Source organism: Pteropus vampyrus, unplaced genomic scaffold, assembly GCF_000151845.1.
Source record: "Pteropus vampyrus isolate Shadow unplaced genomic scaffold, Pvam_2.0 Scaffold77, whole genome shotgun sequence".
Classification (NCBI taxonomy): domain Eukaryota; kingdom Metazoa; phylum Chordata; class Mammalia; order Chiroptera; family Pteropodidae; genus Pteropus; species Pteropus vampyrus.
In genome coordinates, this window is record NW_011888858.1 from 3,465,915 (window position 1) to 3,487,989 (window position 22,075).

Sequence of the window (22,075 nt, forward strand, 5' to 3'; positions counted from 1 at the left end):
ACTTTTTTTTTATTGTTGAGTTTTAAGAGTTATTTCTTTATTTTGGATAACAATCCTCTATCAAATATGTCTTTTGCAAATATTTTCTCCCAGTCCGTGACTTGTCTTCTCCTGACATTGTTTTTCACAAAGCAGAAGTATTTAATTTTAATGAAGTTCAGATTATCGATTGCTTTCATAGATAGTGTCTTTGGTTTTTGTATCTAAGAAGTCAGTGCCATACCCAAGGTCATCTAGGTTATTCCCTACGTCAATATACAGGATTTTTACAGTTTTGCATTTGACATTTAGGTGTATGATCCATTTAGGTGTCAAATTTTTTGTGAAGTTAATTTTTGTGAAGAGTGTGTGAGGTCCGTGTCTAGGCTAGGTTCTTTTTCTTTTTTTTGACATGTAGATGTCTAGTCGTTCCTGCACCAGTTGTTGAATAGACTATCTTTGCTCCATTATATTGCTTTGCTCCATTGTCAAAGATCAGTTGAATATACTTATTGGGGTCTATTTCTGGAGTCTCTATTCTTTTCCATGCCTTGATTACCATTGCTTCATAGCAAGTCCTAAAGTATTAAAGGGTAATATCAGTTCTCCAATTTTGTTCTTTTCCTTTAATACTGTGTTGGTTATTCTGGAGCTTCTGTCTTTTTATGTCAATGCCTATAACTTGACAAAGAAGCAGTTTGTCAATATCTATAAACTAACTTGCTGTGATTTTGATTGGGGTTGCACTGACTGTATAGATCAAGTTGGGAAGAATTGATATCTTGATAACATTGAGTCTTCCTATTTATGAACATGGTATTCTCTCCATTTATTGAGTTTTTCTTTGATTTTATTCATCAGAGTTTTGTAGTTTTTCTTGTATAAATTTGGTAATGTGCACAACTTTGAAAAGAATCTCCTGAGATGGTCTTGGCCATCTGAAGGAAGCAAGATAGCAGCTGGCTCAGCCAACAGGTTTGTGTGTGTGTGGGATACCACAAGCAGGAAGATTTTGTATAAGCTGCCTGACCATGCCAGCTCTATCAATTAAGTGGCCTCCTACCCCAATGAGTCTACCATTCTCTCATTGTCCAGTGACAAGAGATTGTATATGAGGTAGCTTCAGGGAAGATATGGAATAGAAAGCTCTAAGGCTACTTGACTTTGAGATCTTAGAATGCTTAATTAGTGGCATTGAATAATGCTCACTCAGGTCAGCATCCTCCCTTCAGATGAAGATCATTATTAGCAAGAAACAAGGAGGTGGCCATATTCCAATAACCACATGTATCCCTAACCACTAGAATGATTAAGACAAGTTTCCAGTGGCCTCTAAAAACCACCTGCCATATTTTCATAACTGTTTTTTATTCCTCTCTCCTTTTTTAAATAAGATTTCTTTAAAGGAACAAACATCGTAGTTTCCTGTTTTCTAATCCAGGCTGAAAACAGGGAATGTGACTGAAATTTGTTTGTTGTGGATTTTTTTCCACTAAAGAGTGATGAAAATCATGAGCTGTAGCTACAAAGAGATTAGTGAAAGAAAGGTCTGTGGAAGTAAAATTTGTGTATGTTTGCATATTTATTCCCCCTTATTCTTCATTAATCCTACAGTTTGGTATGGGAAGGAAGGCAAAAGTTATGTGCTCCTTCTAAGGCTGGCCACTTTCAGCTGAATCCAATCTGTTTGGCAAAACTCCTCCAAAGCAGAGAGCAGCTACTTTTTTGCTGCTACTCTTTTTTCCAGGATAACTCAAGCTCTAAGAGTATACTCTCTGCGAGAATATTGTTTTCTGTCGGCATCCTCTGTACTGGTGGAGGATAAAGCCTGTGAAACACTCATGGGAAAAAACAATCAAATTGACAGTGCTGAGAATATAACAGTGACTCAGGGTTTTCTCAGTTCGGTAGCTCCCACTCTCTGCATTCAGCCTAAAGGAAAAGAAAGGCTATCTGAGGAAGTTAAACATGGAACATGAAAGCACAAGTTTTCTGATATTCATATACACACACACTTTTTTTTCAGTGGTTCACATGAACATTCAAGAACACTGCTCTTCTGAAAGCTGTTTCAGGATTTCACACTTCTTGTTGACATTTGATTACAAGCTTAAGCAGAAATGCGCTGGTATGCTGGCTGTCTGGGGGTGGGGAAATAACTTATTTGTGGCACCTGCTGAGTTCCATGATGTAAATACTGCTACCATGGCCCATTAGAAGCTACCAACATGACATCACTGAGTGTGGAAATGGAAGAGCTATGAATAATCAACTCTTGAATCGGTGCAAGCTGGCTCCAACACAGTGCAGAGCATGAGACTCATGTTTAGGGATAATTGTTATTGGCAAATTCAACACTTGTTGAAAATAGATGTCATCGAGTTCTAGAATTCACTGCCTCCCGCTCTATAAGCTTACATTTTGGTCATTGTTTCTCCAGCTTTTTGAAGCAGCTCAGTAAATCTCACCACTGTGGACCCCTGATGCTTTGACTTAATGAAGATTGATGTCTTCATTAGATTTTGAAAAGGAATGCTTAGACATTTATTACCTGGTTGCTGGTGCCTAGTACTCTCTGTTCCATGGGCCATCTCCCCCACCTCCTGTGACACATTCCTGAAAGGGCTCCAGGAAAGAAATGTTACAATCTTGGCAGATCAGCGTTTTCTGATTATGCAATGTCCTTCCTGAGAAACCCCATTCTCCAAAAGCAGTCATTCTGAAATAGGAGCAAGAAATGGGGATACAGGCCCGTCACTGGGAGGGCAGCATAGGAGACTAGATGGTGGTGAGCTGAAACAAAATAAATCTATAGAAAGTGTCACCCATGTGCATCTCACCAGTTTTATGGGTTTAGAAAAACTATCAAAATTTTCATCTGAAACAAGAGAGTGATGAAAAGGTGGTTACTTTGCCAAGTACTCTACTTTAATTTAAATTATTTTTTGCCCCTTACAAAGCAACTTCACAAACACTGTCTCATTTGCCCCTCACAGCAGGCTGATGAAACATAATAATAATGTTAGTATAAGAAATACAATATATTACATGTAATATATTGGTATAATATGTAATATAATACATATTAATAATAATAATAATATGATAAATATAATTATTTCCCCTTTATAGATGAAGACACGAAGACTGAGAGAAGATAAATGACTTGCTTAGAGCCACACAGATGTTAATGACAGTGGAGAAACTTGAACTGCATATGCCTGATGCCAGGCTAGAGCTCTCTTTATACCAGATTGTGTGTATGTGTGGTGAAATCAGAACTGTCAGAATGTTTAAACAAGTCTGAAGTAAGAGAAGTTTCAGCAGGCTCCTGGAGGTCAGATATTCTCCAAGGTATAGTTCAGTAGCACCTCACTTATCCTGGACTGGCAGGGAAGAAGATATTCTGTAAAAATAAAATGTCTATGTAATTGTTTGCACACCTTAAGATTCCAAATTTCGAATGAAATCTGTTAAAATTATCTTGCATATCACTCTGTGTTTTTAAATATAGGATGCCAAATATAGCTTATTTAACCTTTTCTTATTGGCTTAGGACATCGCTGTAAATCCCAGTTTTTTTAGACTTTCTTTTATCTGCAACCCTCTAGGGCTCTACACTACAGGATTACAGACCGCTATGCTTTTTGGAGTTCTTCTTTTTTGCTTCAGTTGGTACACTTAACTTTGAGTCTCTGTTCCCTCTTCCATTTTGCTATTTCTAATCTGTTAAGGAGTGAGGAACCAGCCCAGATAACCACGTTGATTAGACCTGTTGCTCAATTTTTTCTACCTTTTCTCGTTGTTTAAGGGGTAACGTTAGGTTGTTTACTTGGGATTTTTCTTGTTTCTTGAGAAAGGCCTGTAATAATATAAACTTCCCTCTTATGACTGCTTTTGCTGTGTCCCAAAAGTTTTGATATGTCGTATTATCAGTCTCATTTGTGTCTATGTATCTCTTGATCTCTCCTTTTATTTCTTCTTTGACCTGATTATTCTTTAGTATCATGTTTTTAAATCTCCACATATTTGTGGGTTTTCCTGCTTTTTCTTTTGCAGATGATTTCCAATTTCAAAGCTTTGTGGTTTGAAAATACGCTTGGTATGATTTCAATCTTCTTAAATTTGTTGAGGCTAGTTTTGTGTCCCAATACATGGTCTGTCCTTGAGAATGTTTCCTGTGCACTAGAGAAGAATGTATAATCTGGTGTTCTGGGATAAAAGGCTCTGTAAATGTTGATTATGTCCATTTGGTCTAATGTGTCATTTAAGGCCAATATTTCCTTATTAATTTTCTGTTTGGATGATCTGTCCATAGCTGTCAACAGGGAATTCAGGTCCCTTACTATAATTGTGATTTTGTCAGTTTTTCTCTTTAGTTCTGTTAATAGTTGCTTCTTATATTTTGATGCTCTCTCATTGGGATATATATATATATTGATAAGTGTTTGCTTTCTTGATATATTGTCCCCTTCATCATTATATACAATAGAATACTCAGCCATAAGAAAAGATGAAATACTGACATTTGAGACAACATTGGGGGATCTTGAGATTATCATGCTAAGTAAAATAAGTCAAATGGAAAAGTCAAGAATGATATAATTTCACTCATATTTGGGATATAAAACTGAAAGCAACAAGACAATGAACAAGACAAACGACAAAAATTCATAAACATAGACAACAGTGTGGTGGTTACCAGAGAGAAAGGGAGTGGGTGGCAGGTAGAAAAAGGTAAAGGGGCTCAAATATATGGTGACAGAAGGAGATTTGACTTTGAGCGCTAAACACACAAAGCAATATACAGAATTGAACACTTGATACCTATATAATTTTAACCAATGTCACCCCAATAAATTTAATAAAATTAAAAAAAAATTAATTTTGTAACCTAAAAAAAGACTTGTAGATCAAACAGTAGTAGATAGGCTTTCTTTCTTTCTTTCTTTTATTATTATTATTATTATTATTTTTTATGGTGACATTGGTTAATGAAATCCAGTAAGTTTCAGCTGCACACTTTAACAGTAAGGCATATATATTAAATAAAGTCTTCAATAATCCTTCTAAGAGTAAACACTTTCTATCACCCTTATTTTTAGGGGCTTTTGCTGCACTGCTTAGATCCTTTTACTAGATCCATCATCTTCTCACTCAGCAGCTGTGAGTGTTGGTGACTAAGACTTCTCTTGGCCCACAGGAACAATTCTACCCAGAAATGTCTGGGAGGTTGTCTCTCTACTTCTGGATATGGTGGGCAACCAAATACTAATGCAAGGGTATCAAAGCCTAGCCCCTTTGCCTCAAGGTGGGACAATTCCGTGAGGCTATCCTATCTCAGAACCTCACTTGGGATTTGGCTAAAGCCTGACTGTAGCTGAGCCCATATCCTCACTTTGCTTCTCTGGCATCCTGTTTTGCTTCCTTCACTCCCTTATAAGTTCTCCCTGTAAGCACTTGCGCAGGGCTCCCCATCCCAGCCTCTGATTCCTTACCTAAGACAGCACGCCCACACTTTTCATATTCTAAAAAGATAAGCTAACAAAAGACCCCTGTTCTCTTTACTCCCCTTCTTCCCAACCTAGCATTAAGGGAGAAAGGCAGCCTAATCATGAAAGAAAGAATGCGTCATGAGAAAAAAAAGTCATTTTTGCAACAGATATATTAGAAATTCATTCAATTGTCAAACTTTGACTTAAAGCCTACCAAACGACTCATTGTACTAAGGTCTCAGAACACAAATATATAAGATACAATCCCCCTTTGCCATACACGTTTGAGTTTAGTCTGATGAGGAAACGAACAAGTAAGTAGGACAATTATCATATTTTATAATAAATGCTGTTACTGAAGTCAGAACTCATTCAAGAAATTTTTCTTAAACATCTATGCGCTAAACTTGTGGGGTCTTAACAACTCAGAGCAGCGCACAAACTATGAAATGGTATATGACAGCCCTAATGACTTGTGACATCATGGCTTAGCTATGGCATCTGTGGTTCCAACCCATGTTTCTGCCAGGAAGAAAATAATTTTTTAAACTCTCACTTTTGAACATTTGATTGTAAAAGAACTAGAAATTCTTCTGCTGAGCTCTCCTTGTGTTAGAGGTCATTAGCCATCTATATATGAGTTCATAAGATCAAGAAACATCCAAGAGAATCTCTGTCCCAAGCCCCATACTCTGTCATTGGCCTGAAAGGCCACCATTGCAGATCCATCACTTATGACTCACCAGGCTCTCAGCCACTCTGGGAGAGGGGAGGGTAAAGGGAAAATTGGACAGAGGAGAGAGATTGTGAGCTCGCTGTGGCACAGCGTGGACATGAAGGTAGTGGGAATGAGAAGGGCATTGAAAGAGAGAAGCGAGAAATCAGAGCTTGAGGGAGATAACAAATATTCAATTTTCTTCCTTCATAGTGCTACAGTGGATAGGTTCTGTCTGCTCGAATTCACATAAATAACACTTAGTCCCAAGTATTTTGATTAATATACACTCTCTTCAAGTACAGACTAAGTAATCCTTGCCTTTGTCCATGTTTTTTTTTTTTGTCCTAATAATAATAATACTAACAATAACAACAGAAAATAAACATTGTTTGAAGAGTTACTATATTCCTGGTATTGTGATAAGGGTTTGCCTATATTTATTTCATTCAGTTCTCCCCAAAACCTGTGATCGAAGTGCTCACTTATTATTATGTAATAGGAAGGTAAAGCTTAGAGAGAGTACTTAACTTGCTTAGTGTCACACAGCTGGTGAGTGGCATACCCAGGTCAATCTGCCTCACTCCGAAGGTAATACTTAAACTACTGTGCTATATGGCTGAACTATTTGTTCCTTCCTCTACCTCTTCCAATGTGTTTTGTTATTCAAGGCCCATTTCAAGTTTTCTTTTTCACTTAATCGATATAATTGAGCACCTTCCACGTATATTGCGTCCTCATCCTCCATGAAGCTTTCCCACACTGACTTCAACCTTTGAGCCTTTAAGGTAGGAAGTGAATCATATTATGAATAAATTTGGATTATTCTCTAAATGTGTTCAGTGAATGAATTTATTTTGTTTTCTGTCCGCCAAAGATTTTAAGCAATTGCAGGGTCAGGATCAAGAATCCAAAGTTGCCACCATCTCGACAGCACCAAACAGAGTGTTGGGTGGATATGGCAGGAAGCCCCTGACTCTTAGCCCATCCAGTGGCTGCATTTTAAGGAAGAAGAAATGCATGTGTGGATCTGATAAGGTCTTAGTGATATCTGGAGAAGATGCCCTACGAGTGAGAATCAGCTATGTTTACCACTTAAATCCACAACAGCAAGCCAAGATAACTGTCGCAGTCTGTGGACAGAAGTTCATGAAGATCATTGCTTGACAGGTCAGGGTAAAGGTCTCTTTCTTTCAAAATATGTGAAGGGACAGGAAACGTGTGCGCCAGGTGTTTTGTGTTCATGGCTGCCTGGGAAAGATAATTCTGTCTGCTCGATAAGAACATTGTGCTCTACACATCAGGTTGTTTTGCCAGCAGCTATTTTCTGCCTATAAAAACGAGCATCGCTGGCTCTCAACTTCTATCTGCAAATCTCTTGGGTTACAAACAATAACAAAAGGTATCTTATATTTATACAAAGCTGTCCTCAGAAAAGCTCAAGGACCTGAGCAAAGCTTATTTTCATATATAAGAGTTCTTACATAATCCCCAAAGGGAAAAGGAACAGAGAGTGACAATTGAGTTAGGAATGTTGTCATTCCCAGCTAACAAAACGAAAATTGAAGCCCTATGGCACAGCACACTCACAGTCATAACCAGGACAGAAAGTCTGTCTTCCCTACTTCTTGCACACTGGGCCATGCTGCCTTGTCAGAAATCTGAAAACCTAGAGGAGAGAACTGGAGAGGAAAGACTGGGAAAGAAAGTTCAGCCACATGACATGGGATGCTACAGTCTCATTGCCTATGGTGTCTGTTGTTTTCACTGGTTAGGATTCTGTAGCTCCTAGAATGAGAGACCCTGTTGTCCTTGATCCTGGGGAGAATTTTCACCATACTCATTAGGAGGTATAGCTGAATTGCAGTAGATTTCAGAAGTCTGGGTGGTTTGGGGAAGAAGAACAAGGGTATTTTGTAAATATTTATTGTATGCTTGGATACAAAGATGAGGAAGGCATAAGCTCTGCACTCAAAAAGTGCATCTAGTGGAGAAATAAACACAGGACAGAAAAGCCTATGAGAGTTGGATGAATACAGTAATGGAAAGGCAGTATTTTTGACTATTTGAGTCAGAACTCCATGGGGCTGGAAAGCTTGCATTTAAAAGATGCATAGGAATGGTTTAAGGAATATCTTTTACACCAGTGGTCCCCGACATTTTTGGCACCAGGGACGGGTGTTCCTATGAGAATCTAATGCCTGATGATCTGAGGTGGAGCTGAGGTGGCAATGCTAGTGCTGGAGAGCAGCCGTAAATACAGATGAAGCTTTGCTCGCCAGCCACTCACCTCCTGCTGTGTGGCCAGTTCCTACCAGGCCACGGACTGGTACCGGTCCTTAACCTGGGGGTTGGGACCTGTGTTCTAAACTACGCTGAGGCAGTAGCTCTGTAATAAAATCACCTGAAGAGCCTTTAAAAAACACCCATCATTAAATAATCGAATTAAATTGATCCGAATATAGCTGGGCATTGGTATTGAAGAAGAGCTCTTGGGTGATTTAACTGAGCAACCAGCATGGCATGGCTTTGGAATTAGACAGCCCTGTTCTAGTGCCCTGTGACCTTGAACAAGGCCTAGTGGATGGGGGAGCAGTGTGAGTCTCCCACAACTCCATTGTTTTCTCTCACTTCTACCCATGCCTGTGAAGAAACTGCCATGGGAGAGTTTCTCCTTTTTGACAAACTTCCCTTGACTGAAAAACTCTGGGCTGGGAATCAGGAAATCTAGATTCTATCCCAGCTCTACCACAAAGGTGCCACATAGGCGATAAAGCAAAGACACTTAGGATTACTATTTTCAAGTCACAGTGCTAGATACTCAGTGCATCTCTGGGCCTCAATTTTACCATCTGTCAAGATTTCTAGATCAGTATCATAGATCATAAAGTATACTTAATAGGCTATGACCAGAATTATTTTATAAGACAGATATAAAGCATAAAAAAATAGAGTTCACTGCACAGAATAGGGCAAGTATTGCAAAGTAAAATTTTGTCTCAGTTATGTGTGTGTGTGTTTACTGGGTCATGATGTAGAATACATTTCATGTTATGTGCCGTAAGTTAAAAAGTTTGAGAGTGTTCCCTTCAGCAGAACATATACTAAAATTCAAATGACATAGAGAAGATAAGCATGGATCTGTGCAACGATAACATGCAAACTCATGGAGCATTCCATGTTTTTAATAATTTTATGTGTTTTTTTACCACAAGTAAAAGAAGTTTGAGAAATATGAGATTAGATTCTCTCTGTGTGGACTCCTTCCTTCTACTCTGTAGCATATGACTACTCCAACTTAGTGTGAACGTACCTTTTTGTGACTTCTTTTTAGTTAGTACCACATAATTCTGGCCTATTATTTATTTATTTTTTAAAGAAGGAAGCAGGATGGTACAGTGTTTAAAAGCACTCTATTGAGTTGGAATGAGTCTGTGTTTGAATTTAATTCCTTCACTTATTAGTTGAATGACCTAAAAAATATATCCAACCTCTCTCAGCTTTGGTTTTTTTGTGGAGATGATAACACCCAGGATGCATATGGTTATAAGATTAAATAAGATTCTGTAGGTTAAACTCTTAGCATGAATCACCTTGTTCATAGAAAGTGCTCAGTGCATGAAAGCAATTATTATCTGACTTTCTGTCCCACCCAGATTTTAAAGCACAATGCCAGAAACATCTGATTGGAAAAACAAGAATTCTAGCCTCAAGGAGATCCTTGTACTGGAGAGCAGCCATTCTTGTTTGACATATCCCATTGGCACACAGGTTTTGGAAGGAGAGGCCGGGCACTCAGTGTCCTTTATCCACATATCCTTTTTGGTCTTTCCTCTGACATGGTCAGCTGGACCTGGGAAGACAAGGTGAAAGGAAGCAGATCTCCGCTACAATTTGCTTCAAGGATCCAAATGACCATGATATTTCAGTTCTATCAAACTCAACAGATAGATGGAAACAGAATCAGCAGTGCTGCAAACTGGGCATCTACCTGAGAGGGACTTAGAAAACAACACAGGACAAAGAAATGAGAAAGAGCTAGTGGCCAGGACACTGAGAAACTAAGGGTAAGATTCAGACATTACATCAAGCATAAACAGTCACCATCAAACAATCAACAAGTGAGCAACTCGCTAATTGTTTCAGAAATAGGCTAAGAACCAAGGCAGTGTTTTGTAAATGACTCATTTCAGGAACTACCCACTAATCAATTAGTGAGGCTTCTGTGTAATAGTTTCCCTTGATTTATATGTGGTGATCATGTGAATTGGATCATTGATTCTAGAATGAGATAAGCAGCAATACTGGTAACCTAATCTACTTACTCCAAGGAGCTACAAAGAAATTAGCTGCCCTTAGTGAAGCCAGCCTATTACTGAGGAGTGAAAAGAGAAACTCATTCATCATGGTGGAGCCTCACACCAGCCCGGTCTCCCTGGAGCATTCAGCTATGCTGAGAAGATGTTAATGGGGATAATGATCCATAAATAGATATATGGGAAAGGGGTGGAGTGATGGGGATGGTGAAATTTCAGGAAAAAAAAATGGCCTTAAAATGATAAAAATGATAAAAGTATAGTTATAGGACCATGCAAATTATATTACAAAGGGTAGGACTGCTGAAAGTAGCACATGAAGCTAGTGTGTGTTTTTCTTTTCTGGAAGAAAACTTGATCTGAAATTGTATGGTGAAAAAGAAAAGAAAATATATGTGAATAATGTAGCACCACCTAAAAATATATTGCTAACACAATGGTTTTTTGGAAAGAAAAGGCAAGGATGCCTGGAAATAGCTGCATCTAATCAGTCCCCATCCCAAGCAATCAACTGAAGTCCAGGAAATTCCATATGTAACCAGAAGAATAGACATCCTGGAGCATTTTGCTACAGTTAAGATTAGCGGAAACAGACCCCCATCAATGCTCACAACAAAAAAGCACTAAAGGTGAAGAAACTGCTGTGGGTCCCTGTGCCTCCCTTTTGGTGGCCATGGGGTAAGAAAATGGGAGTTAGGACATAGGTTGTAGTGAAGCTGTGTAGACAGCCTTTTGTTCTGAGACCACCTCTTCAACAACAGCACAGAGTAGTATATTTCTCCAGGGAAAATAATGAAAGGAACTGTGGCTCAGCCTATCCTCCTGATTTATCCTAACAATCTTTAAAAATGTGTGTTAATGTAGTAATATTTGTTAATGTAACAAGACCCTTTTTGGGTCTTGTTTAAGAAATCCTTCCCTACCCGAAGGTCATAAAGATATTCTACATTTTCTTCTAAAAGTTTAAAATTTTTCCCTTTCACAATGAATTCCCCTTCTCTATGAGATTTAAAGACACAAAAAGCACAAACTAAAAAGGAAAAAGTAAATATATTTTACTTCATTAAAATGAATAACTTCTACTCCCTGAAAATATCATAAAGAGAATAAAAAGGTCAGCCACAAACTGGGAGAAAATCTCGACACCACATCTAACAAAGGACTAAGATCCAGAATATATAAAGAATACCTACAACCTTTGGAAAAATGTACAAAACCATGGTAAGGTAATTCGCAAAAAGAAATATAATTATTCAAGATAAAAGATTCTTAACTTAAATAGTAATCAGGAAAATGCAAATTAAAATCATAAGGAGATGACATTTTACATCCATTAAATGGACAAAAAAAATATGAAGTTTGACAATGAGAAGTGGTGAGAATGTGGAAAAACAGAATCTTATGTTGGGACTGTGAAATAGTACAATCTTTTTTAGAAAAAAACTTGACAGTATTTAGCACAGGTAAAGATTACATTTCTATGGCCCAGTACAATTCTTCTCCTAGGTGTGTACCCCAGAGAAACTCTTGCACATGTGTACTAAGTAAAATGTATAAGACTGTTAGTAAAAGAACTATAAATATTAGCAAAAACACAAGCAAAACTGAGCTAATAGTATTTGGGGTTACTTATATTATAGTCAACTATTTTTAAAAAGCAAGACTATGATAAACACAAAATTCAGAAAAGCAGGAGAATGGAAATTACAGTGGAGGACACAGCTAGTTTCAATTATATTGTTAGTGTTGTGATTCTTTAGTTGGTCAGTAGATTTATATATCATTGTACATATTTCATTGCAGGCACAGAATATTACACAATAAATTGCTTTTAATTTGTTTTTTAAAAAGTGAGTCTATGGCTATGCTACCCTGAACAAGCCCGATCCCATCTGATCTCAGAAGCTAAGCAGGGTTGGCCTGGTTAGTACTTGGATGGGAGACTACCTAGGAAGGCCAGGTGCTGTAGGCGTAAAAAATTAAAAAATAAAAGATTGTAAGCTAACAAAGTTCTTGCAATCTGTGAGGTCAACCAAGGGTTGCCTCACCTAAAGAAAAAAAAAAGTAAACAAAGAACAAAAACTCTTCAGCTTTTTTTCCAGTTCACTAGTTCTCTCTTTCATTGTATCTAATGCTGTATTCATCTTAGTTTCATTTATTACGTTTTTTTTTTTTTTCACCTGGAAGTTCTGCTTGGTTCTTTTTTTCAAATCCACCTGATCATATATTCTGTGAACTTGTTATACTTCAGATATTCTTTTTTTAAAAAAAATTAACTATATCAAAAGTATATCAAAACTACTTATTTTATATTTCATATTTGACAATTCCATTATCAGCCAATATTTTGTAGCTATTATCTTTTTGTTTGCTATTTCTACTTATTCTCATTCAAATGACTTATTTCCTCTTCTGTTTTAAAATTTTTATATTTTAGTGAGTTTATAATTATTTGATGAAACTGTTTGAGTCCCTGGTGTAAGGTATATTTATCTAGGAAGGCACTACTCATCATGAATCACTTCAAATTAAATTATAAAGTTAGATGTTTTGGGATCATATGAATAGAATGAATTCTAGATACTGGCTCTAAACCCTCAGAGGACCTCTCACGAATAGGAATTTTTAAAGTAGACTCTATCAAGAGTCAAGGTTAAGATAAAGTTTATTATTTTCCTTTATGAGATAAATTTTCTTCTTTTGGTTTAGCCTTGCATTAAAGATGTCAGCTTCTGGGTCCTGGCCTGTTTAGGGATCTATTCTGTCTTCACCTGGTTCAGGTCCTAGGCATTGTATCCTGACCCCTGCTTGATGCCCATTAAAATGAAGGCTCTAGGCCACTATGGATAAGTTAATGCCTGCAGGGACCTGTTGCTTCAGGGAGGTTACCTCTGAAGATTTGTGCTTTATTATATTTTTTTGCCTTTTGTGATTTCCATTATTTTCCTGAAAGTTCAAATAAACATTTTAATATTTTTTATTAAGCATTTTTAGGTGTTGTGAGCAGGGGAGGTTCCTTGTGGCATTTTTTATTTAATATTGTGAGAAGTGAATGTTTTGGCATTATTCTTAAATACTCCATAAGATTTCTCTTGTGAAGTAAAGTGAATTGAGGAACTGTTATAGCTTTCCCCCTGTTCCCTCCCACAGATAAAAATCTTCTGAAGGCATCAGACTCAAACACCTGAGCTATCATTTTACCACATAATAGCATGGCTGCTGCCCCGGTACAATCCTGGCCAACTTCTTCCAATAAAAGACAGAATGAACAGTGTCTGGTTCATGGATAGGCACCCAGCATGAAGTACTTATTTTGAGCCTCACAACAACCTAATGAAATGAGTAGTGTTGCTTTCATTTTATAAATAAGAAAACTGAACCTCAATGATATTAAGTAATTCATCTGAAGGACACAGAAGGACCTATAATGTTAAGAAAAATCATCTACATATATCTTCCTAGAGTATCTTCAGAGGACCCGTGGGTCAACCATTTACTCATCCATCTACCCATCTACACATCCATCCATCCATCCATCCATCCATCCATGCATCCATGTCCATACATCCATACTTCCATCCATCCATTTGTGAATTCATTCAGATTGCCTTTCTTGAAAACTTGCCATGTGTATGACACTGTTCTAAACATTTACATAAAAAAATGAATAAGACAAAGAGCTTAAATTCTCATGTGGGAAGACATATAAGCAATAATAACATAGTACATCAAGTTAAATGATAGAGTAATGAGAATATTGGAAATAACATCACCTTGAGACCAGCTCATGTATAGCTTTGAGATTAAAAAAAAAAAAAAAAGGTAAGGTGGTTGCTGACTGAAATGGGTGGTGATATAAAGGTAGAAACATCAATAATGAGTGAAGATGGAGTAGTCTCTCTTCTTGAAATTTACCTTTCAGGAGCTGACTGTTCTTTTCTTCTAAAAAGAGGGAAATAGCAGTTCAAAACCACTGTCTATAAAAAGGATTTATTCTTTCCAGTTACCAGGAGCAAAAGCTCTTGCAGACCAGGATCAGCTCACTTGCTAGATGCAACAGATTAGTGGTGGTTTGGTTATCCAGCTTGTGATCTTTTCTGAAATTGAAACATCTCACAGAAGACTCATCTGGTACAATTGCTTATAATTGCACTTTGCTCTTGATTGCTCCAATCCTTATATCAAGAGCTCTAATCCAATTTTCTCAGGCTCCATCTCCCAAAGGTTCGTTCCATGCTGGGTCTTGCAAAATTAAGCCATAAGTTTTTCTTCCACCAAAGGTTTGAATCTAAGCACAAATGTCAGAGTTAATCCAGTTACCCCAGGTACTCTTAAACCCCTAGAAAAGTAGATTTGTCTTGCTGCCTTTTTAATGGCATGGATTTTCCTCTACTCAGCAACTTTCATCACATTGTTGGTTATGCTTAATTGAGTTTACCTTTGTCTGAACCAACATGATGGGCAGACCTTTTGGCAAGTGGACTATGTTTATTTCTAGAACTTAAAATGTGGGACATAGACACTGCTAGAGACTAAATATCCACTGGGAATCCTTATCCTACTTTAGCTGTTTGTTCTGAAAACAAAACTGTCATCAATGACCCTGAAAAACAGAACCTGGTGCTTTAAGGATGTTATAGCAGTTACATGATAGTAGAGCTAAACTGAGTATGCCAGTGGTGTTAATTGGGGTCAACTTCCAACATATTTTTGAGGTCTGTGATTGCTACCACTACAACTTAAGTCTCTTAAAAGCTGTATACTTATCAGTAGTTCAACCCCTGGTCTCTTAGATAAGTCACCTTCCATTATAGTTGAACTTATAATTTGAGATTAGGGTCTTTCCTAAATAAGTTTTTGTTGCGTGATCTCTAGTGAGTCCCCTATATCCATGATTCTTGGCCTTACAATTTTGACAGGACGGAAAGACTTGTTTCAAATCCTGACTCTAACACTTTTTAAAAATGTGACCTTGGGCAATTTTTCCAACTCCACTAGTTTCTTTACTTGCAAAATTGGGACAATAATGTTGTCAATAATGTTTATCTCAAAGGTTCTTTGTGAGGACTAAGTGAAATAATGTACATAAAGCACCTGGCGTGGGACATGGCTCAGAGTAAGTGCTCAGTAGATAGTAGTTGTTCTGATTACCTTACTGACAAGGGCGTCATGGCCTCATTCTACCAAGGATGGTTTCCTGACTTATGGCCAAGAAGAGAGACTATAGAATTAGGTTCAACATTAGATGGAGAACAAGTCAAATTGGAGATCTGTAGACTGATTTCCTATACTCATTTTTGCCCAGTCTTTGGACAACATTTCACAATGTTGCTGGAAATATGAAACCAAGGGAGGACTGGAAGATAAGACAGGTAGAAATTATGAATTGTTTTGCAGCCGTGATCCTTTCTGTGGTTACATCCTGAGTCCATCATTCCTCATTGTGTACTAGATCTCTGCTGTTTGCAGCTTTTTTTTTGGTTCTCATTCCATGATTCATGAGATCACTTTGTGCTGTGTTTCAGAGGTTGGGTCCTAAAGCACCAAACAGAACTCTGTTGGTTGTGGTGATGAAGGGTACATGCTGAAAAATGACCATAAGAGATGCTGTGTTAGGAGCCTAGGCAACAAAGGCCATGAAACAGCATCTCTGTCCTCAAATTGCTCACCACAGTGTAGTGGGTGAGACAGACAAGCATACAGGCTGTGCCACTGCAGAGCAGTGAGTGCCACATAAGTTTCTGGGAGGGTTCTGGAAGCCACAGCTAACTCTCCTGGGAGGTCAGAGAAAAGGATGCCAGCGCTGAGAAATAAAGGTGTAACTAAGGAGTCCGCCAAAAGAGAAGAAGAGTGTACACAGGTGTATATGATCCTGTGTGTTCAGTGGGATGTAGGGTGGTGGCAGGAATGTTAGGAAGAAACAAGAGAAGGAGCATTTGCAAAGTGCTCTTGGTGTGAAGATACTCTTTGTTCTGTCCTTGGATGTAAGAAGAGCAAGGGATATTTGAGGAATTCCTTGTCCAACTGCTATTGGTATCTCTCTGGTGTCTAGTAAGAGGCTTTGCCATAAGGAAGATTGCTTGTTGACCTGTACAGGGATGCAGAGAATTCTTCTGCACTGTGAGAGCCAAATATTTTCTTCCTTTCTTCTCATCTCCCTTCCTCCTCCATTGCCTCCCTAAGTGTTTCTTCTGCATCCCCTATACTTCGTCAAGGAGTTTTGCTGCAATGTGAGACTCAGGGAACAAACTCACAAAGGTAAGATCTGGCATGCAGTCTATGACTTTCCACACAAGGTGTACCCATTCATCAAGCACAAACACTTACTGTCTGAGCCTTCATGTTTTCTTGAGCCCCCACTTTGGCCCTGGACCCTAATCCCTGATGGCTTCTTTGCTGGCATCCCTCTAAAAAAAGGTTTTTCTTTCAGCCCCTCTATTCAGAAAAAGAACCATAGCACTTTATCACTGAATCCTAGTTCTTTCAACTCCTGACTGAACCTGTTTTACAGTCACCTGAATCCTAAGAAAAGCATACTTAATCCACTATTTATAGATATATCTGAAACAAGAGTCAATCTCTCTCTCTCCTCATCCCCTCCGTCCCTCCCTCTCTCTTCTCTCCCTTGTCTTTCTCTGTCTCTTTCTCTCTACTGACCCCACTCTCGCCTCTCCCTGTCTCTTCTCTCTCCATCTCTCGTTCCCCCTCTTCTCTTCTCCCTAACCATGCCTTTCAACACCACATGCAAAGAAAATCTTTTGGTTGTCCCTCTTTTCAACTTTCAAAACTTTTAGAATGATTGTTCTCCAGTTTTCCAGTCTCTCAGCCTTTTCTGTGTAATTTCAAATTTGTATCCCTTTCTCAAAGTGTAACTAATATATATTGAGAACCTAATATATGCTAAAAATATATGCTTTATATATGCATGAACTTATTTAATACTGAAAAAATTATGTGAAGTAGATACGATTATATCCATTTTTTTTAAATGAGAAAATCGAGGGTCAGAGGTATAAAGTAATTTGGTCAAGATCTCTAGCTAGTGTGTAGCAGATAATTCAAGTCAGTTCTGACTCAAATCCCATAAGTTTCCTTTTGTATTTTCCTAATTATGAAAGTTTATGCAGTTTTAGATACATATTTGTAAAATTGAAACACATATATATACATTTTTATACATTTTTTTAGTTCAATTGAGATATAATTGACTTATAAAATTGTATAAGTTTCAGGTGTATCTATGATGATTTGATATAAGTATATATCACTAAATAATTACCACAATTAGGTTAGTTAATAACTTCGTCACTTCACATTATTACATTCTTTTTGTGGTAAAATATTTAAGTTCTATTCTCTTACCAACTTTCAAGTCTATAATACAGTATTGTTAACTATAGTCACTATACTGCATATTCAATCCCCAAAACTTATTTATCTTTAACTGGAAGTTTATATTCTTTGACCAACATCTCCCCATTTCCTTCACCCTGCCCGCAGCACCTGGTAACTACCATTCTAGTTTCCGTTTCTATGAGTTGGGCTTTTTTTTTTACATAAAAGAGTAAAATACATTTTTATTTTACAGAATTTTATCTTTTTAAATTTTATTTTCATAGAATACATTTTTAAATTAGGTTCCCACCATGGGAAAATGACAATTTACTGCTTAAAGTTTAATATTTGTGGACAGACTATTTCAGAATAAGTAAAATGAACACATTTGAGGATTAAGTCTCAGTTTAAAATCTGTAATATTTTGATATATCTACTAGGGGTCTTCTGCCTTACATGGAACATCTCTATATTCAGAAGTTTTTCATGCCCCTTTTCCCAGGATTTAGATATTAGTAATGGGAAATATCAGTATTTCCTCATTTTAAAAGTTTCCTAAGAACATAAAACTATCAGTAACTGGTATAACTGAACAGAGGGGGAAGTTTTCAGACATTAAGCACTGCCTAAGATTCTGTAGTCTTTACTTGTGAATCAACAGTCTTTCTCTTTCTCTATCATTCCCAGGACAAATAAAGAAATTTGAGCAGGTATTGATATTAATAAAGATGAATTTAAGAGTTTGGTATTTAAAATGCAAAAGTTCACATGTACTGTTTAGTTGTACTGTGAGCCTTGTGAGAAGCTGGGAGACAGCCCCATTAAGTCACCAGAATATGGAACTCAGTCTCACAATTTCTTGGATACAATTCCACTCGAACCTTTTTCTCAAAGTTTAAATTCTAAAAATAGCCAGGTGATTAGGAGAAGAGGTTTATCTCACCAATGGCTTTAGTTATTTCCTGCTTATTGTGAGTTGAATGGCCTGACAGGGGCAAAGAGGTGTATAGTCAATTCTCGAGGGATGAAGTAAAAGAAGTCAGAGCTTCCACAGCATGGCAGCAGCTTTGCAGATGCCCACATCATGATAGTTGAAATAACAAAACCCACCAAAGTTGGAAGCTGAGAGTGCCAAAATGCCTGCCTTGGCAGCTTTCTGCAACACATCCTCTCAAACATAATCACAACTGGTCCAAGGCCCCAGTGACTACGGAGAGTGAGGACTGTGGCCAGGGAGTAGTCGAGCACAGTGGAAGGATTCATATAAGCAGCTGGAAGTAGGCCCAGGAACAAAACACTGACAACCTTCTCAGCAGTCCAGTGGAGAGATGCAGCCTTGGAAACAGAGATGCAGCCTTGTTTGACAGGTTAATGTGCTGTGTTCCACACCATCCTGGGGCAGGTCGGTCCTGGAGAAATGTTGAGATGTGAGCAGGTCTGACCACTGGGGTTCAGAGAAAGTTATCTTGGCTTCCTTGGATACTGAAGAGAACAGTCAGCCTTCAGATACATGCCATCTCTCTCCTGAAGGATTGAGGTCATTCAGCAACCCTATAAGTTTGGCTTTTTTAATTCTACATATAAGTGATATTATACAGTATTTGTATTTTTCTAACTTATTTCACTTAACATAATATGCATGTATATATTTTATATATGTAATTTTCTACAGCAAATTAATTTCAAGCTAAATTATATTCAAGTTATTCACTTTCTTATCAGAAATAGAAAATCATTCCATTGAACTTCTTCTAACAATAAATTCTTAAAAGTATTTAACAGTTTGTCAATAAATAATCACATCACTCTTAAGATTTGTATTTCTTGGATTGCTACCAAATTAAATATTTTTCAAATGTTTATTGATCATTTATATTTCCTAATTTTCTTTTCTTTAGAGTGGGGATTGGCAAATTATAGCCCATGGGTCAAATCTGGTCCACAGTTTATTTTTGTAAATAGAATTTTATTGGGGCACAGCTACTCCCTTTCATTTGTGTATTGTCTATGGCTGCTTTCGTGCCTTTCTGCAGAGTTGGGTAGTTGTGACAGAAGCAGTATGGTCTGTAAAGCCTACAGTATATATCATCTGGATCATGACAAAAAAGTTTGCCCACCCCTGCTCTTGAGAGTAGACTCCATATCTTCTATATCTTATTCCCTTTAACTTGGTTTCAGTACTTTTCCCAAATGTCTTGAGTTGATTTTGTTTTCATGCTATTTATCCTCAGCAAGAGAGATATATCTAGACTAGATGTTTGCCTATAAGCAGGATGCAGGAATTTCCCTTGATTGTCCTTGCTGAGCACTGGTTGAGTCCCTTCTCAAGTCTACAGAAATGTGACTACACATTTTCCTGCCTAATTCCCAGTGTCCAGCTTGTGCTCATGTAACCTGGCTCTAGGGCTCCAAGAGAGGATTTACCATCTCCACACACAGTTTGTTTCTCTGGTAGAAATCACTAATGAAATCATTGATATTTCTACTACTTCTTTTAAAAGATAAGATAGTATAATTTCCAGAAGCACAAATGCTGGAACCAGATGAAAATATTAGATCTACCACTTACTAACCGTGAATTTGGGTAAATTATTTTATCTTCGTGCCAGTGTCACATCATCTGTAAAAATCATGGGGATTATGCTATTGCTTTCCTCATGAGGGATGTGAGGATGTGAAAGGGACAATTAGGATCCACTCTGTGGATCCTTGATCATACTATCTGGGATATCCATGAGCTCCTTGACGTTTCCCAGCCTTTCTTGCTGTGACCTGGGCCATGTGACTAGTTCTGGCCAATGTATTGGGAGTGAAAGTGCTATGTGTCATCACAAGGCTAAAGCAGTTAAGAGCTGGTTTGCTTTTCACATCTCTCTCCTTCTCTACCCCAGTACCTTAGGGTAGCATCGTAAGATGTAGGATCCTGAATTCCTGAGTTACCAAGTGGAGGATAGCCTCTGCTCACCTAAATCGAACTTTTCATGAGCAAGAAATAAACTTGTGTTAATTATGAAAATTTTGGAGTTATTTATTTTATCTTTACCACAACATAGTTTATGTTATTCTAACTAATACAGGGTTGTTCTAAATACTAATTAATAAATCACTTGGATTTTAGACTAGCATATAAAGTGCTGTAAAAGTGTTTTCCTTCCTTACTCTTCTTGTTACTATTAAAAGGGCCATAATTTTTGCTTGGACTCTTGTTTTCCACTCACACCTTTATCACTCTACATATTACTCTATTTATAACGAACAGACCTCATAAGGATGCATTTACTACACACACACACATACACAAACACACACACACACACACACACACACACATGTTTGTTGTTTTAGGAAGGTTAATAATTTCCAAATAGATTAGGAACTTGGAGTTGGGTGAGATGAGGAACACTTCTGTCTCTGTCTCAAAAGATAGCCACCCACATATCAAGTTCTGCTTAGATGGAATCTGTGCCTCTGAGCAAGAGAAATAAATCTATGTGTATTTCTGCATCCTCTTGGGTTGCTAGGACTGCCCTGTTTCACGAGGAAATGCACTGACAGACTATCACCTTGTTTTCTCAATATACTCCCATTCACCTTACGGTTAGTAGAAATTTTCTCCAGATTCTGTGGTAGGCTGTTTTTATCTTTCAGTGTTAATCATTTTCATCTTTTTCTGAGTGTGTATTGATTTTTTTATCAAACCATCAATCTTGTTTCAGACCTCTATTGGCATTCATTCAATAATGCCTCTTACACAAATTACATTCAGTCTGTACATTCCTAATGAAGCTATTTTCATTCCAAAGCTGTTTGCTTTGATTACTCTTTCATTAGTTGGAACATGGAACACAGGAGAATGGATATGATCAAGAGAGTTGCTGAAGTTTGTATTCTCTATCTCTCACATTTTTGCTCAATTCAAATAGCAAACCATTCTTTGTTTCTTTTTTGACAATCACATACACATGATCTAGCTTTCTTACTTGGTGAAAACATAACTCTATTATTCACTATCTACATCCCAAGCCCCAGTGTGTATTCTCTCCCCATGCTGTTTTGAAGTCAGTAGTTTTAAGAGAGTGTAAATGAGCCAGTGATTCAGTTTTAGTGGAAAAATGAGTAGGGTGGAATATCACAAAGGTACTTAAATGTCAAACTTAGGACTTTGCATTGTCAATAGAGTGGTAACTTTAATGTTACATATATTTTGCATCTTAAAGAAGCCACAGATAAGACAA

The 22,075-nt window shown here is 37.5% G+C and overlaps 1 non-coding gene and 2 pseudogenes across 1 annotated transcript; 2 read left to right on the plus strand and 1 right to left on the minus strand.

Annotated features, from left to right (window-relative positions):
- Positions 1-9,271: 9,271 nt before the first annotated feature.
- On the plus strand, positions 9,272-9,375 carry LOC111741377. The gene has a single exon (XR_002780984.1). It is a non-coding gene; the product is annotated as a U6 spliceosomal RNA (small nuclear RNA).
- Positions 9,376-12,359: 2,984 nt separating this feature from the next.
- On the plus strand, positions 12,360-12,477 carry LOC111741397 (annotated as a pseudogene).
- A 6,402-nt stretch (positions 12,478-18,879) lies between these two features.
- LOC105293772 lies at positions 18,880-19,357 on the minus strand (annotated as a pseudogene).
- Positions 19,358-22,075: the final 2,718 nt, after the last annotated feature.